This window comes from Podarcis erhardii, assembly GCF_964252035.2.
Source record: "Podarcis erhardii genome assembly, chromosome: 5".
Lineage (NCBI taxonomy): Eukaryota > Metazoa > Chordata > Lepidosauria > Squamata > Lacertidae > Podarcis > Podarcis erhardii.
Genome location: NC_138509.1, coordinates 23,149,493 through 23,167,844, shown reverse-complemented (window position 1 = coordinate 23,167,844; position 18,352 = coordinate 23,149,493). Strand labels below are relative to the sequence as shown.

At 44.2% G+C, this 18,352-nt stretch overlaps 1 long non-coding RNA gene across 4 annotated transcripts; it reads left to right on the top strand.

Annotated features, from left to right (window-relative positions):
• Window positions 1-2,696: 2,696 nt before the first annotated feature.
• Window positions 2,697-16,671, top strand: LOC309341636. 4 transcript variants are annotated; one of them, XR_014156477.1, is made up of 5 exons: window positions 12,505-13,290; window positions 13,395-13,634; window positions 14,372-14,438; window positions 15,169-15,217; window positions 16,420-16,671. It is a non-coding gene; the product is annotated as an uncharacterized lncRNA (long non-coding RNA). The 4 variants fall into 4 exon arrangements; XR_014156474.1 differs by lacking the exon at window positions 12,505-13,290 and adding an exon at window positions 2,697-2,989 and having other exon boundaries at window positions 13,450-13,634; window positions 14,372-15,217; XR_014156475.1 differs by lacking the exon at window positions 12,505-13,290 and adding an exon at window positions 12,141-12,250 and having other exon boundaries at window positions 13,450-13,634; window positions 14,372-15,217.
• Window positions 16,672-18,352: the final 1,681 nt, after the last annotated feature.

Genomic DNA, 18,352 nt, shown 5'->3' with positions numbered 1-18,352 from the left:
GGGGAAAGTCTCTTCCCGCCCCCTCGCCAGACTCCCTGCTCCGCTCGGCTCACTACCCAGGCGGCCAGTGGAAAGAGAGACGCAATTACCTCTCCCTCCGCTTCGCCAAGCTGTCAAAGCCCGGCAGCAGCGGCAACGGCAGCAGCAAGCGCAGCCAGACCCCCGCGAGCCAGCCAGCCCGCCCGCCCGCCCGGCTTCCTCTCCTTTTTTTGCCAGCGGCAGAAGGCTTTGCTCTCCCCCTTCTGCGACCTCCTCGCCAAGTCGAGCGAGCGCGGGCTCCCTAACCAGTGGATTTTAGTAGGGGCAGAGAGCTGCTAGTGCGAGTGCGCCCCTGCCCAAGTTGCGCCCGGTGCGGCCGGCACCCCTGGCACCCCCACGCTACGCCACTGAGGAGACCCACCATCATAGGCACTAATAGTGCAGTGCAATACTCAATCGTAGTTAACTGCCTAGCTCTTCTTCTTTTTTAAAAAATATAATTTTCTTAAATTTTCTGTTTTACAACTTAGAATACTCACTTAAAAACCCTTAAAACATCAATGACTTCCCATCTTCTGTTTCCATGGTTCATTTTACATATCATAAATCCCTGCATATTTTAGGTAAGCTAACCATTCAGTATTCCATTAGTACATCCATCAAAACTTATTTACACTATTGAATTTATCTTAATGCTGCCAGCGTTTTCAGCTGAGCACAGTTATTTCCCATATATTCAATTAACATTGCCCAATCTTCTCTAAACGTATGTTCTTCTTGTTCTCTTATTTCATATGTTAAGTCTGCAAGCTGCACATATTCTGTCAACTTAAGTTGCCATTCTTGTTTAGTTGGGACCTCACTCATTTTCCATGTTGGGGCTAACGAAACAAGGGCCACAGTAGTAGCATACATAAATAACCTTTTTTGACACCTGGTGTTAAAACTGCCTAGCTCTTCTGTGACTCAGGTTTACTAAGTCCATTGGCCTACTCCCCTTCAATCCATCCCCATCTTCATTTGCTTCATTGCTAATGCTGGCTGGTTACTAACCCAGCAAGGCCTCACCCTGCTTCTATTTGTCCTGCAGCCCAGTGATATGGTTCACCCCACCAGGAACCAGGGGGCTCATGAGCTCTTAGGATCCTGCCCCCTTTTCTCTCTCAGGCTTCCAGAGTATGGATAAAATGCAGGTCCCGAGCCTGGGGTGTGTGTGTGTGTGTGAGAGAGAGAGAGAGAGAGAGAGAGAGAGAGGAGAACTCTTTGGGGACCTTCCCAGTGAAAGTCCCATCCTGAGGACAACCTGAAGATCAGCCTGACAATCCCGAAGTCAGAGATGGAGTGACCTCAGAAAGCAAGGCAGATGCAAGGGGCTGCCAACCTTCTTCTAGTGGGGCTCCTGTGCTTTTGGGAGGCGGACAACATAGTAGCCCCTGGCAGTGCAGCTGTTAAGGATTCCACCTCGCCCGTCCCCTTGCACGGCAGACGGGGGAAACGCTTTGGTGTAAGGACACTTAATGATTCATCAAGTTAAGGTCGTTGATATCTTTCAAAATACCCATTTCCTTAATGGCTCCTCCTGTACTTAATGTCTTTAATAAAGATTTCATCCTTTTAAGGATCTGGCAGTACATTTTGGCATTCATCTCCGAGCTGACTTCTTCTTTCTCACTGGGCCCAGAATGTCTTTTTCCTTTACGTGGGAGTGGGGTGGTGAAGAAGAGGAATAATTATTTTAAAGCAATTGTACTAGGTCCTCTTGGACAGGGAATGGAGGAAACAGACTCAAGATACAGACAGGCAGTGCAATGTGTTCAATGGGGCTTACTTCCAGGCAAGGGAATACAGGGTGGAAGTGAGTGGTGTGTAGTCAGTAGACTAGTGAGACTAGGCTAGCCTCCCACCACCTTCCGAAAACCAGGTTTGAGAAGGAGGGCTCCAGCATCTTGTTGGAGGCCTGGCGCCTCCTCCCCAAAGCCCAGGAAGCTTCTGTCCAGCTTAGGGAGGGAGGTGTGATGTTTGTGATGTCACAAAGTCACCCCCCATCACCCTCACAAGCTGCCCCCTCTAGCCTTAACTTTTCCCCTCCGAAAAATTTCACTGCATCTACATATATCCAACCGAGGATCGCCATCAGCAATGTTGGCAAAGACCTTGACCCATGACTGTGGAGTATTATTTATTTTTATTTACTACGTCTTATACTCCATATTTCTTCTTTCATGAAGCTCAAGACAATGCACATGGGATTCCGAGGCAATCTTGTGGGAATGTTGTGGATACTAGGAGAGGATATATTGATTAAATATTATCCTTCCTCACTCATGCTTGTGAGACAGCAGCAGAATATATTCCCCAGCATATAACAGGAAGCTAGTTGGTAGAGTTGTTTGAATCTCTTTACTTAAGCAATCCAATCTGGCTTTGTCCTGATTGGGTTTTGTTCCTGGTAATAATAATACCTTTATTGTCACAACCCGTGTACAATGAAATTAAATGAGCCTCCCCCACCCACAACACTCAATCTCTTATTGAACAACATACCACCTCACAAGTCAATTTCGCTATGTTATTTTCCATTCAACAGCCTACCAGCTCATGGATAGAAGCTATTTTTTAGCCTGTTGGTACAGCTGATTATACTTCTATATCTCCTGCCTGAGGGTAGAAGATTAAAGAGGTGGTGGCGGGGTGTGAGTCATCACTGAGAATTTTTCTCGCTCTCCTAAGGCAACTATCCCTTGCAATGTCATTGAGCGGACTCAAGGGACAGCCCATGAGATCATGTGCTGTATTCACCACCCTCTGTAGAGACTTTCTGTCTGTGGCTGTCAGGTCAGCATACCACACTGTGATACAATATGAAAGGACACTTTCTATTGTGGACCGGTAAAAGGAGTTCATCAATTGTTGTTTAACATTATTCTTTCGCTAGACCCTGAGGAAATGGAGTCTCTGTTGGGCCTTTCTGACCACCTATGTTGATTTCCCAAGTGAGGTCCTCACTAAGGTAAGTGTGGGAATGTTCTGGGGTGCAGGAGAGGATATATTGACTAATTATATCCTTATCCAACTTGTACTAACAAGTTCCCAAAATATCAGCAGAGTTTATAGACATTCCCCTTTAAGTTCGCAACGGTAACGCTTGCACAGGTTCGCTAGAACCTCTATAATAATTACTCTGGTAATTTCCCCTTTGTTCCCTCTTAAAATACAAGACACGACACAGTCTTTATAAAAGTATAAAAGAGTTTACTCACGTTCTGTTCACAATATGATCCCAGAAGGTAGGCAGGCTTAAAAAGGTTACATGCAGTTAGAATCTATCTTGTAGCAAGATATTACTGTCCTCTCTTGGCTGGGAGCCAAGAGGGCATGTTGCTGCTTCAGAAGATGAAGATGGCAGAGAGGCAAGAGGCAAGAGGCAAGAGACAAGAGTGGCTGCCTGCCCTGTGCTTTTATCATTACCTGCACAGGTGAGGCCACACCCACCTCTGGTCACATGCGGAGGAAGTCCGTCCCCAGGAAGTTTACCTGCTTGCTGGACAGACATCCCTCCCCATGTTCTAACATGTACACTCTAGGAATGTTGTCATTGACTGCTCCTGTGTTTACATCCCACATACCCCTTCTCAGGCAATACAACATACACAAAACATAAACAACTTTATTCAACCACCCAGAGTCCCAGCTTGACACGTAGATTCTGGAAACTCTCTCTTGGTAGGGGTTTCGTCAGGATGTCAGCAGTCATCTCTTGGGTGCTGCAGTAGGATAGTTCCACAAGTCCATCCTGGATCATCTGGCGTATGTAGTGGTATTTAACCCCAATGTGTTTTGTTCTGGCCAGGAACTTCTCACTCTGCGTCAGCTTCAGGCAACTTTGATTGTCCTCTAGCAAGCTGACAGGCCCTTTTCTCACCAACCCAAAGTCCTTTATGAGTTGATCAAGCCAGGCGATCTCTCTGCAGGCTTCTGTTGCTGCAACGTATTCTGATTCTGTGGAAGATAATGCTACACAGCTCTGTTTATAACTGCCCCATGAAACAGGTCCATCACCAAACATGAAAACATGACCACTTGTTGATTTATAATCAGCATTATCCCCAGCCCAATCCGCATCAGTATACCCAACCAACTTAGGGTCTCTGACGGCTGGTAACCTTAATTTACAATTCATGGTACCCTTCAAATATCGCACCACCCTCTTTACACCTGCCCAATCATGCTCAGTGGGAGAATTCACTTTTCTGCTAAGAATCCCCACAGCATTTGCTAAGTCAGGTCTACATGTGGTAACTAAATACAAAAGTTTACCAATCGCCGACCTGTAGTCATTGTTGTCTGGCAACTGCTTCGAATCCTGCTGATTCTTCAGGAAGTCAGTAGCCATCGGTGTAGCAACTGGATGTGCGTCTTGCATCTGCATGTGCTCAATCAGCTCGTGGATCTTCTGTCTTTGGCTGAGAAGAAATGAGCCGTCCTCTTCTCTTTCCACCTGGATCCCGAGGTAGTACTGGACATCTCCTAGCTCCTTGACCTCCACCTCTTTGCTAAGGTGTTTTACTATCTGTGTATAGTCTTTCTCACTTGCTGTGGCAATAATCAGGTCATCAACAAATGCTAAGATATATGAGAATTGTCCATTATTTGACTTACTGTACAAGCACTTGTCAGCGTCGCCTTGCTTGTACCCAAGTTGCGTCAGCATTTTATGCAACTTCTGGTTCCAGGCTCTAGCAGCCTGTTTAAGTCCATAAAGTCCTTTCTGCAGTTTGCACACTAAATGTGCCTCATGTGGTTTCACAAAACCTTTGGGCTGTTTCATATAGATTTCTTCAGAAATCTGCCCGTGTAGAAAAGCGGTAGCAATGTCTATGTGTTTCACTCTCATTTTCTTGGAGGCTGCAATGCTTAAAAGCATTCTTACGCTGCTGTACCTCACGGTTGGTGCAAAAACTTCATCATAGTCTTCACCAAAACGCTGTGAAAATCCCTGTGCTACAAGTCTAGCTTTGTAGCGCTGCACTTCTCCTTCTGACCCCTTCTTAACCTTGAAAACCCATTTACTGCCAATGGCCTTCTTACCGGGAGGCAGCTCAGTGAGTGTCCAGGTCTTGTTCTGATGCAGTGCATCCATCTCCTCCTGCGCGGCCTTCCTCCAGAGACTGGCTTCTGCAGCTGGCATCTCCTGTATCTCTTCCCAAGTGGAAGGTTCTTGTGGAAACGCCGACCCTGCAAAGTAGGACAACCGTAATGGTGGGACACCTTTGTTGGTTCTGGACGAGCGCCTGACCTCTGGTTCTGCGACCGCATCAGCTTCCTCATCCTCCTCCAACGCAGGCATGTCCCCATCTGAGTCCTCATCTTCGTCTCTGGTGCTGCCAGGGTTCTGGTCCTCTGTGTCGCCTGTAGGGGGTGCTGTAACACTCGAAGGCAGATTAGTACTTTGTGGGGTCTCAAAAGGGAAATATACAAATTCTTGAGTCCTTTCTGACTTATCGGAAGAATCCACAACAGTGTTCTTAGTGTCTACTTTTCCATATTCATCAAAATAAACCGCATGGTATGCATTTGTCTTACCAGTTTGTAAGTCCATAATTCTATATCCTTTGCCTCCAGAGGCATATCCCACAAGGATACCTGCTTTTGCCCTGGAGTCAAGCTTGTGTCTGTGTTCCTTGGGCACGTGGAAGTAACACGGACTTCCAAACACACGTATGTGCGACAGATTGGGAGCTTTCCCATGCCAAAGTTCAAATGGTGTGCGCTCTGCACCTTTAGTTGGCAGTCTATTCTGCAAATAGACCGATGTGTACACTCCTTCGGCCCACAGCTTCTGTGGCAAACATGCATCCTTTAGCATGCACCTTGTCATGTCCATAATGGACCTAAACTTTCTCTCAGCTATGGCATTCTGCTGTGGTGTGTAAGGAATTGTGGTTACATGTGCAATTCCTTCCTTGGCCAGGAGAGCCTGCATTTCATTTGAGCAGTACTCACCTCCATTGTCGCTCATTAGCACAGCTGGAGCTCTTTGGAATTTATTCTTGACCATGGCAATGTATTCCTGGAGCTTGTCCACTGTCTCACTCTTCTCTTTGAGGAAATACACAACACAAAATCTTGAAAAGTCATCCAGAAATATTAAAATATATCTATTCTTTCCCAGTGAGGGAACACTCATGGGTCCACATATGTCAGTGTGCACTATGTCAAGCACTTTGTTGCTTCTTTGTTCTGCACAACGTGGAAATGAAGGTTTTACAGCCTTCTCAGTAATACAGCTTATGCACTTTGCTGGAGCTTTGTTGCTCTGCTTTACCTGCAAACCTCTTACAAGATCTCTTTTCTGTAGATCCAGAATGACGTTGGTGTCTCTATGTCCAAGCCTTCTGTGCCACAGGTCCAGATCTGCTTCATCCTTCTGGCTGGAATGTGCCACCTTTGCAGACTGATTCTCTGAAAAATCAAGCTCATATACACCATTGATTAGCTCTGCTTGAGCAAACACTTTGCCATTTCTAGTCACCTTGCATTCTCCATTTCCAAATGTGATCTGGAAACCTTTCTTGTCCAATGTGGACACGCTGATTAAATTGCAGCTCAGCTCTGGTACATACAAAACTCTAGAGATTGTGTTCTCAATGCATTCATTGTTTATATTGCATTTCAGACTCATGGAACCTGCACCTTTTGCTTTAACAATGTTGCCATCTGCAATCTCAATTTCAGATCCTTCTTCATCATTTATCTCATTAAAATAGTCCTTTTTATATGAAAAATGTGAGCTGGCACCTGAATCAATTATCCATTTATTACGTCTATTCTCACGATTCTGGACAGTTAAATTCCTTTCTTGCAGTAGCCATGTGCATTCACATTTCCCCTTCTTTTCTCCTTTTGGCTGAAAGGGGTGGGGTTTCTTGGCTTTAGGAGCCCTGCAATTCTTTGCAATGTGTCCTTCTTTGTTACAATTGAAACAAATCACTTTCTTAGGCATCTCTTTGGACTTTGTAAATTGCCTAGATGCATAACTACTGTCTTTGCTTCTAGCATTTCTCACTGGAGATTCAGCTCTATCTCTGCATTCTTCTTTTAAATAACCAATCAAGTCTTTAAAAGTCAGACCTTGTCTATGATCCATCAAACTTACAAATGCGCTAAAGCGTGGTCCAAGTGATGACAACAAAAATGCTATCTTTGTATCTTCATCAAAAGCTTTGGGAGTCAAATCAATTCTCTGAATAATCTCAGTGAACTTGTTGATGTGCTCTGTGAATTCCTCTTTTGAATTCATCCTCACTCTGGTTAATTTACACACCAAGTTTCTGAAGCAGTTTATGCTAGATTCTCCATACACGCGCTCAATATCTCTTAAGATTTGAGATGCATCATCTGTACTATTTATTAATGATAGCTGCTCATCACGAAGTCCACTCAAAATTATGTGTCTAGCTTCGCTGTTCATGCGTTTCCAAGCACTTATCTTGGGTAAAGCTTCCTCAGACGATCCCGTAGGTTGAGGGTTTAAAGCTTCCAAAATGTGCTTATAATCTAAACATGCTATCAAGCGCTGCTTCCAGTGTATGAAATTGTGTTCATTCAGCACAGGCATTCCTAGCTTTGCATCACTATCAAAAGCTGCTCTAGCCATCTTAAAATCCAAAAATTTGAAAATTCTTCAAAATTTCAAAATTTCTCAAAATTTTAAAATCAAAATCTCAAAAATCTCAAAATTCAAAACAATTCTTCACTGCCTTGGGTCACTGTGAACTCTGAGGGAAGGGGGGGGGTGCTTAATCCCCACTGCACAATGGAACAAAGGACCATGTGCTTACCAGGAAGTTAACTCAGAAAAATACTACTCAACTCAAAATCACAATCCAACGCAATCCTTCAAAAATACGCAGAAATATGCAATACTGGGGCCAATAACCCTTTGTGGGAATGTTCTGGGGTGCAGGAGAGGATATATTGACTAATTATATCCTTATCCAACTTGTACTAACAAGTTCCCAAAATATCAGCAGAGTTTATAGACATTCCCCTTTAAGTTCGCAACGGTAACGCTTGCACAGGTTCGCTAGAACCTCTATAATAATTACTCTGGTAATTTCCCCTTTGTTCCCTCTTAAAATACAAGACACGACACAGTCTTTATAAAAGTATAAAAGAGTTTACTCACGTTCTGTTCACAATATGATCCCAGAAGGTAGGCAGGCTTAAAAAGGTTACATGCAGTTAGAATCTATCTTGTAGCAAGATATTACTGTCCTCTCTTGGCTGGGAGCCAAGAGGGCATGTTGCTGCTTCAGAAGATGAAGATGGCAGAGAGGCAAGAGGCAAGAGGCAAGAGACAAGAGTGGCTGCCTGCCCTGTGCTTTTATCATTACCTGCACAGGTGAGGCCACACCCACCTCTGGTCACATGCGGAGGAAGTCCGTCCCCAGGAAGTTTACCTGCTTGCTGGACAGACATCCCTCCCCATGTTCTAACATGTACACTCTAGGAATGTTGTCATTGACTGCTCCTGTGTTTACATCCCACAGTAAGTCCCCTTTTATTCCTCCTAAAAAGAATAAAGACACAACAATCTTCTTTTAAAAGTAATAAGAAGTTTACTTACGTTCAGTTCACAGTTGGATCCCTGAAGGCAGGCTTTAGCTTAGAGTTACAGAAAAGGGTTTGAGTTCATCCCATATGGGAATGAGCCCATGTCCTGATGGCTGAGAACCAGCAGACAGCAAAATACATCAGTATCAAGAGATGACGGCATCAAGAAGAAGAAGAGTTAAAAGAGGAAGATGGCTGTGTGACCAGCCCCTTTTATGGGGTCTTTCAGGGTCATCTCCACCTACCTGGTCACATGCAGGGGGAGGAAGCTCCAGCCCAGGTGTCACAGGAAGTCCTCCTGGGTGGAGTAACACCCCCCACCGCACCTCCACTCTGGGCAAATAGGAAGTGTTGTACTTGACTGCTTATGTTACATCCCACAAATCTCCCATCCGAACACTGGCCAGACCAAGATCTGCTTGGCTTCAGCAAAACAGGGTACAATGTGCCCTTAGGTATTTATTCTACCTTAGGTATTTATTCTACCTGCTCCTTTTCCTCATAACTTGGGGGGTTGGTTTGTGCATGGTTATGCATTATGACAGCTCCAGCATCTATTGGTGACCCCAGAACTGAGAGCCAGTGTGGTGTAGTGGTTAGGAGCGGTAGTCTCGTAATCTGGGGAACCGGGTTCGCGTCTCCACTCCTCCACATGCAGCTGCTGGGTGACCTTGGGCTAGTCACACTTCTCTGAAGTCTCTCAGCCCCACTCACCTCACAGAGTGTTTGTTGTGGGGGAGGAAGGGAAAGGAGAATGTTAGCCGCTTTGAGACTCCTTAAAGGGAGTAAAAGGCGGGATATCAAATCCAAACTCTTCTTCTTCTTCTTCTACAGGTAGAGCTTCCACATCAGCTCATACGCAGTGCTTTTCAGGTATAAAATACCCACAAGTCACTTCAACAGAAAGTCTTGACTTAAATCCAATCAAGAGAATAGTCACGGGATCATACAGAGGCTTTCAGCTAGACATCTCTAAAAATGCCATGAAAACCTACCAAAGATGAAACAAAATTCAGTGTGGCAACATGCCCGCCATTCAACGTGTTATAAATTCTGTTAGGTTACCTTGCAGTAAGATACCGCGGATAATTAATAGGGATGAATGGAAATGCAAGCAACACTTTAAAAGGGTTTTGGCAGAAAGGGGCATGAATGCATTAGCACTCTTCTCTGCTGAACCCCTGGGGTGGATTAAGACATATGGAACAGATTCAGCAATTGGTTTTTGGCATGTGCTGAGAGACCCACAATGCCTAGGCCCCCGTAAACTTGCTCCAAATTCTTCAGCATGTAGATGAAATGATGATACCACTGCCCTCCTTTGGGCCCTGGAGACTTTGCAGTGCACACCTCCCCATGCCCAATAATTAATCTTTCATATTCGGCTACATAAATAGCATTTAATTGTCAGTCTCAGAACTAAAAATACAACAGCTAGCTTATGCACATCTCTGTAAAATCTCATCAGCAACAATAGGAGACTCAAATGTATTTTCTGTTAGCTTAGAACTAACCTTTGCGACTCATTACCAATCCGATCAAAGCCTCTCTTGCTAGGAAGTCGTCTTTCCTTCATGGCAACCAAGCTGTCTTTATTCACCTGTGGTTTCTGACAGGACCTTCAGTTTTCATGCAGGCTATATGTGCCTGCCTTCATATAACCACACCTATTCTCTCCCTACCTGTAAAAGTTGCTTCAAAACAGCTTTTTCAGCCAACTTCAATGCCTTATGCAGAGAATCAGGTTTCTTGATTACTGTAGTTAACCGAGTGATGTTTTCCAGCATTGTGGGCATTCTGATCATGCTTCAGGTTCAGGAGCAGCGTCATAAACAAGCAATCTGGAGAGTCATGTTAAGCAACCAGTAGGATGATTGATAGGTCTCGTGCATCCAAAACACGAACAAACTGGCTTTGGCAGTCAGGCTGAATGGATGATGCAGTGGAAAGAGAAGCAGGGAACTTCCGCCGCTCACGGAACAAAGTGTCTAGTGACTCTAATCTTATGACACCTTCATGGCGCACAACTGCCTTCTGGCTTAAAAGACTTTTGACATGTGCTGCTGACACAGGCAGGCAGAGGACAGATGCACAGATATGTGCCTGGCACATATTTCAGTCATTTTCATCACCGCATTTTCCAGTATCACGGCAAGTTAAAAAAAGAGATCAACATTGTGGCCAGAGATTTTGAATGTTGCAATAACTTCCCATATGTCAGCTCATTCGTCTGTACAACAATCCAGTGAGGTAGGTGCGGTTGTGTAAGTTTAAACAACAACCACGACACTTTTACATACTGTATATGCAGTCTTTTCTTCCTTTTTTTTCCTAGAAGAAAGTGTCTCACGGATTCGGAAGCTGCCTTTTAATGAGGCAGACCCTTGATTCATCTTGTCCAGTGTACACAAAGTGGCAAGGGCTGTCCAGGGTTTTGGGCAGAGAGTATTCTTAGCCCTACCTGGAGAGGGCAGGAATTGAAGGTGTGATCATCTTCATTCAAAGCAGGCGCTTTGCTACTTGGGTCATGACAATTCATGTGAAAATTGGGGGGGGGGGAGGGGATAGATTTCTAGTTTCATTTAGGTAACCTTATCTGCAATGTGAAAAGGCTTGTCAGCCTGGCAAGTACAGTGGTACCTCTGGTTACGTACTTAATTTGTTCCGGAGGTCCGTTCTTAACCTGAAACCTTTCTTAACCTGAAGCACCACTTTAGCTGATGGGGCCTACTGCTGCCGCCGCGCCACTGCTGCATGATTTCTGTTCTCATCCTGAAGCAAAGTTCTTAACTCGAAGTACTATTTCTGGGTTAGTGGAATCTGTAACCTGAAGCGTTTGTAACCTGAAGCATATGTAACCTGAGGTACCACTGTATTCTCTCTCTCTCTCTCTCTCTCTCTCTCTCTCTCTCTCACACACACACACCTATCTCCTCCTCCTCCTCCTCCTCTTCTTCTTCTTCTTCTTCTTCTTGTCATCTGTCTCGGAAGACAATGGAGGAGTGTCCCTTTGGGGGTGAAGTCAAACTGTTGGAAGGTCCTCTCCATCATTATATAATCATGATTTTATTTATTTATACTCCACCTTTCAGGACAACTCCTTACAAGTAGCTTACAGCTTTCAAAATATATAACTTCATGTAAAACAAAATAGAAAACAGCATCGATACAACCTCTTCTTAAAACTTTCTCAGTCTCAGGTGACGACAAATGGGACTTCCTTCTTGCCTCCAACACACAATGCTTTTCCAGTGGTTCAGTGGTTCAGCTGTCAATCACTGAATATCAGCAAGAACTGACTGGCAAGCAATAATAAAAAAAAATAAATATGTACATGTGTGAACCTGGCAACCTGCCCTTTTAGGACCGTGGATCCATTAGATGACTTTTTTTTTTTAAGACTGGTGCCAATGGCTTGAGGCACATAGCAGCCGTGGGAGAGGTTGGGACCATAGTAAGGGCAAATGATTAAAAAAACCCCGTCCAGCCTCCCTCCAGCTATGGTTCTATCAGACTCCCCCGATTACTTCAGCTTCCCCCAATTAAGGGTCTTTCAGATGTTGTGGAATGCCAGCTCTTATCAGCCCCTGTTAGCATGGCCAAAAAGATGAGTGATTATGGGAGTCATGGGACAAGAACATCTAGAAGGTAACAGGTATGGGAATACTATTCTGAACGATAAATTACACAAATGCTAATAATCACAAAGAGCACTATGTGTTGCGCAGCTCTGAATGTGAAAGGACTCTAATGTTTGGGGAGTCTATCTAGAGCGGAACAAAGGAGCAATCTACCCAGTAGTCCTTGTGACACCTTGTGGCTGAAAAAAAATACAGCTTGAGCGTGGAAAATGGTTTTCTTTTTTTACACAACAGCCTCTCCTTTTAGTTGACTTAAAAATAAAAATAAAAGAATGACTTATTCCCTTTGATTGCCTGGGGACTATCACTTGAAGTGCACGTTCCATTTTAAAGGTAGATTTGCCGAATCTGTCAGTTGTCCTGGCAGGTGTCAAAAGGTCAGGTATCCACGCTGATTCCTTTAGAAGCATCAAAGTAATCTTTGATACCATGGGGACAGCCAAGTGCATGATTCATAATTAATACATTTTCTCAAGGAACTGAGCTGTTCCTGCTTATAAGCTGATTTCTGAGTGATCTGGGCTTGTACCACATTCATAATCTTCTCCCAGGCCTTTGGCCAATTAAACAACCAATGTCCTTTTAAACTGGGTGTGTTTTGTTTGTTACTATGGGCTAACACTCACCTTTCTGCCCTGCTCTTTCAAGGCAGATGTCTGCGCTTTAACGCTCCATCTCTCTCTCTCTCTCTCTCTCTCTCTCTCTCTCTCTCTCTCTGTGTGTGTGTGTGTGCCACAAGCTTCCCCCATGAAAACCCACTCTTTAAAGATGAATTGGAGCAATCCCACGGATTGCTGTTTGCTCCAATTGAGTTTTAAAGAGCAGCTTTTCGTGAGGAAAGCTCCAGACTGCAGTGTTTCCCAAACTTGGGTCTCCAGCTGTTTTTGGACTACAACTCCCATCATCCAGCAAGACCACTGGTCAGGGATGATGGGAATTATAGTGCAAAAGCAGGTGGAGACTGAAGTTTGGGAAACACTGCTCCAGAGCAAAACAGGATGCTTATACGCAGAGCTTTAATTTGTGGACCATGCCTAGAAAGAGTGGAGGAAAGGTAAATGTGGATATGCTATGTATTTTTGTGTTTTTATATTGTAAACCCCCCTGTGTTCCTCAAATGGAATGTAATAATAATCATAATAATGCACCAGACTGCAGTTTAGTAAAAACACTTGATGTACCAGTTGGTCTTCATCTGCTATTTCCTTTCCAGAGGTATGAGCCCTTTGTGCTGTTCTCTTGATGCATGATCTTTTACATGCTCCTCCACCACTCAAACTTGGCACCAAAGCTGTGGGAAACCTGCACAAGTGTGTCTGACCTTGTACTCTTGTGGACAGCTCATGAATGGATTCTGGTGCTATGATTAACATCTGGAGACCTGCCATAAATCAAACTGTATCTACTTAAGAAGGCTGGGCTAGTCTAATGGGAAACAATATGCAGGAGTGATGAAAAAAATTAACCCGGGGCAGTGCAGATCAATGCAATCATATGATGCATCCCTTAATGTTCTGATCAGTGCCACTACGATAAGGATCACAGGAACTATCCAAATCTCTCTCTCTTAAAAAAACCACATAGTCCCAAAGATATCTGAGCGAAGCCTCTTGGGTTTTTAAAGGCTAATTGGCTGCAAAGATTGAATTGTTTTTGGCTGGTGAACATGCTTTCCATTGGGTGGAATAAACTCTGCTCTTTATAGGATATTTTCAGCTGAAAAGGTTTTTTTAATTTTTTTTGCTGCTTCTCAGATATTTGCTGATGGTTTGAATATTTGCTAAAGAGTCGCTGAATTTGATTAATGACTACGTTTAATTTTAAGATTCATTTTTTAAGTTTGTTTTAAGTTCTTTTCATTAGTTTGCCAAATGAAATATAGGTATGCGTTTCGAGCACATTCCCTGTCTATTCCACTGCGGTATGCTAAATGCGATCATTGGGTTGGGGCAAACCATATCATCCCATTAGCACAATAACTTCAATCAATACAATTTTTCCTGTATCACTATCTTCCAAGCTCAGAGCAACCAGCTGTTTATCATGGGAATGCCCTGACTTTAATATCTACATGCTGCCTTAATTCTTGGCAATGCTGAATTAAACTGGTTACTAATTGTATATCTATATAATAGGTATCACCCAACCCAGCCTCTTCAGACTGTGAATAGCGGGACAACTTTGCACCCAGCAATGGATGAGGTACAGGGAACAGACATGTGTACAAATTTTGTTCAGCCAGTTCAGTGTGGAGGCACAACTCTGGTTGTTAGAAAGCAGAGGTGGGGGAAATTGTCACCTTCTAAACAATACAACTCCCATCATCCATGACTATTGGCCCAGGTGGGAGGGACTGATGGGATATGGAGTCCAACAACATATGGAGGGCCACGGGTTCCCCATTCCTCCTCTAGACCAAAGCTTCAGGGCTACTAGGTCCAGAGTGGCAAGGGATGGAGTCTATTTCGAACTTGCCTGCCTCGCTCACCCAAAACTAATAGTCAGAGGGAAGGTGGAGGGACCTGGAGAAGCCTCCCTCAAGGCATAACAGGGTGAGCAGCAGCGAGGAACCAGGATTTGCTGGGTCACCTCATCTTGGGACTTAGATACTGAGCACAATTCAAAGGGTTGGTGCTGACCTTTAAAGCCCTAAACAGCCTCAGCCCAGTATACCTGAAGGAGCGTCTCCACCCCCATTGTCCAGTCCGGACACTGAGGTCCAGCTCCAAGGGCCTTCTGGTGGTTCCCTCACTGTGAGAAGTGAGGTTACAGGGAACAAGGTAGAGGGCCTTCTCGGCAGTGGTGCCCACCCTGTGGAACGCCCTCACATCAGATGTCAAGGAAATAAACAACTATCTGACTTTTAGAAGACATCTGAAGGAAGCCCTGTTTAGTGAAGTTTTTAATGTTTGATGTTTTATTGTGTTTTCAGTGTTCTGTTGGGAGCCGCTCAGAGTGCCTGGGGAAACCCAGCCAGAAGGGTGGGGTAATAATAATAATAATAATAATAATAATAATAATAATAATAATAATAATAATAATAGATGTGGAGCATTGACACCTGCAGCCTCAGCCCAGGGAGCTACCTGCACTGGTAGAAGTTTAGTTCAAGTTAAGGCACTTGAATATTCTGTTGGACTTGTATACCCATTCACCTTGGTGTGAGGTCCATTGAAGACAGCAGGGCTTCCTTCTGAGTAGACACTGTTGTTGTTTTTTTTAGAAGAAGAATTTGGATTTGATATCCCGCTTTATCACTACCCGAAGGAGTCTCAAAGTGGCTAACATTCTCCTTTCCCTTCCTCCCCCACAGCAAACACTCTTTGAGGTGAGTGGGGCTGAGAGACTTCAAAGAAGTGTAACTAGCCCAAGGTCACCCAGCAGCTGCATATGGAGGAGCGGGGAACTGAACCTGGTTCACCAGATTACGAGTCCACTGCTCTTAACCACTACACCACTACACCACACTGGCTCTCCTGAGTAGACACTGTTAATGGAGTTGTAATGTAGATGTGTGATGGCCCCTTGTCTAGATTTTTAAGTTTAGATCAATGCTTGGGAAATAGGTCTGCAGGCAACTCAATGGACCTTCCCTGTTCAGAGGCAAACTATATGCAGAGGGGGACAGTTAACATTGGAGGGTTGTGGTCTGCTGGATCAGAGTAATGGCCCATCTAGTCTAGCATCCTGTTCTCACAATGGCCAGCCAGTTGCCTAATGGGAAGCCTGAAAGCAGGACCTGAGCACAACAACAGTCTCCCCTCTTGTGGCTCCCAGCCATTGGCATACAAACCCACCCAGTTTATACACAAACACACATCCCCCATTAGGAAGCTCACGTACTGAAGCCACTGCGCGCAGCTGTTTCTTTCTCCCAAGGTACCTTTGGGAAGGTTCTGCTGTCCGACCTTTGCACCTGCACCATCCCTCTAAGTGCTGAGAGTTATGTTTAGCTTACTAATAGCGTGTCAAGAAACAAACAGCCCTGTCTCATCCAGCATCTGCTAAGGCTTGCTTACCCCCCAGGGGTCTCCTCAGTGTGGTTGTCAGAGGGACAGAGATCATTTTGTTCCCACCTGACGTGATCAGCCTTCAAGGTTACCAACAGATTATTTAAAGATGACTTGGCACGGCCCCTTTGGTTTATCATGTTGGTGACAGAATGTCATTTCCTTTACTGGAGGGCTGGAGCGCACCTTTGTCCCAGCATGTCGCCATCTCTTCAGAAGCAGAGATGGGACCCTCAAGTTCCGAAAGAGCTTCAGTCTGGAGATTGGCTACAACTGGCTAATGCGAGTCTCTCTGCAGGTCTATTTTATTGTCAGAGAGCATCATCTCTATTTATGAATGCCTTTTATGGTTGGCAAACAACGCCCATTTACAGTGAAAGATTTCCTGGTTCTCACCCCATTAATAAACACACATCTCTTTTTAATGTGTTTCCTTGTTCTCAATCAATTCAAATAATACTTGTTTTACAAACGAAGACTAAAACCATGCTCCCCCACCCTCCTGCTTCATAAAAGGAAACTTTTTTTAATATAAAGAAATTATTGATATAAACACATACAAAATATATTAAAAGGGATAAGTGCAACCAATACAAATGCAGCAGAAATAGAAAAAAAAACACAAATAACATGAAAACACAGTGCAGAGGAAAATCTGAAAACAACTTGACAATACAATATGTCACAATACAATAAAAGGAAACTTGAAATATTAGGGAATGGAACATGCAAGAGAGGAAAAGGCTAGGAAGAGAGGCTGTGATGGAGCCCTTTCCTCTCAGTCACAAACAGTCTGATCTGGGAAACAAGGTTTTGAGGGAGCATTTTCTGTGTGAGATAGGCAAAATGATAGGATATTGGGTAGTGATAAGGGCATAGGAAAGCAAATTCTCATTCAGGTACAGGAGTTTGCACTCGCAGAAAAAACTTGCAGATAAGTGTGCTCAGAGAATTGTGTTCAGCTGGGAATTGCTGTGGATTGTGACTGGGATCATGTCCCTTTCTGATGCTCCTTGGCTGATTTTTCTTCAGACTAAAAGTGATCCGTTGAAAGGCCCTCAAGCACACACAATTAATTAGCATGAAGGGTGGTCTGGTATTGTATAGTCGGGATAAGGGAAGGCACAATGGTGGGAAGTTCAAGGTTCCATACTTGACACCTCCACTTTAAAGGAACAGGGAGCAGGCGAAGAATTGCCTGACACCCTAGAGAGCCACTAGCAATGGGACTAGACAACTGCCCCCTCCTTTCTTTAACATGTTTTAGAGCGTGAAGGAAGGATGGTAGCAGGAAGGCGGGTGGGTGAAGGGGCAGCTGCTGGAGCTCAGTTTCTGTGCCGCCGAAGCTGTTGGCAAGACCAGAAACAAACAAAGTTCAGAAGTTTAAAACTCTAAAAAGAAAGAGAAATGAGAAAGGGTGGTGGTGGACAGAGAAGAGCACCCCCCCCACCAAGAATTGTAAGCTCTTCCCCATCAATCACATTGGTTCAATTTTTGAACCATTTTATCACACCCCTTTTTGTGGTTTCAGTCTAAATGCCCCACCCTTAAATTCCACGAAAGTGGAATGAAATGAGACCAGCCAGCTAGCTAGATGAACAGATCTAGCCTGATCTGGTCTAAAATAGCTTCCTAAAGGCAGGATATAACTTCTCTTTTACATAATTGCTCAAATAGCTTTATCAATAAGTTCATTGGGTTGCTCTCTCTCTTGCTGAATAAGCAAAGCAGAGGATGCTACAGGCTGAGCAAGCTCCCCAGTTTTATTTCCCAGCCAATGTGGTTATTCGTGAATGGAGGAAACAAAGGCCATTTAGCTATCAGTCAAAACAGACTTGGCTGTCCCTTAACTTTGCATAGACATTGACAATGTGGGACAACCCCCTGCTCTGACTCCCAGGCAAGCACAAGAGAAGAGAGATATAGTGAAACATTAATAGTCATTAGTGTACTATTAAAACAGCATATAAAATTCCCCTTTGTGCAGTATAAACCATCTGGAAAGGTAGAATGCATCTGAATCCGCCTGAAGCCATGTTTAGTATTACCTTTTGGAATAGGACCCATTTTACATACAACCTATAATATGTCAATGAGACAAATTTA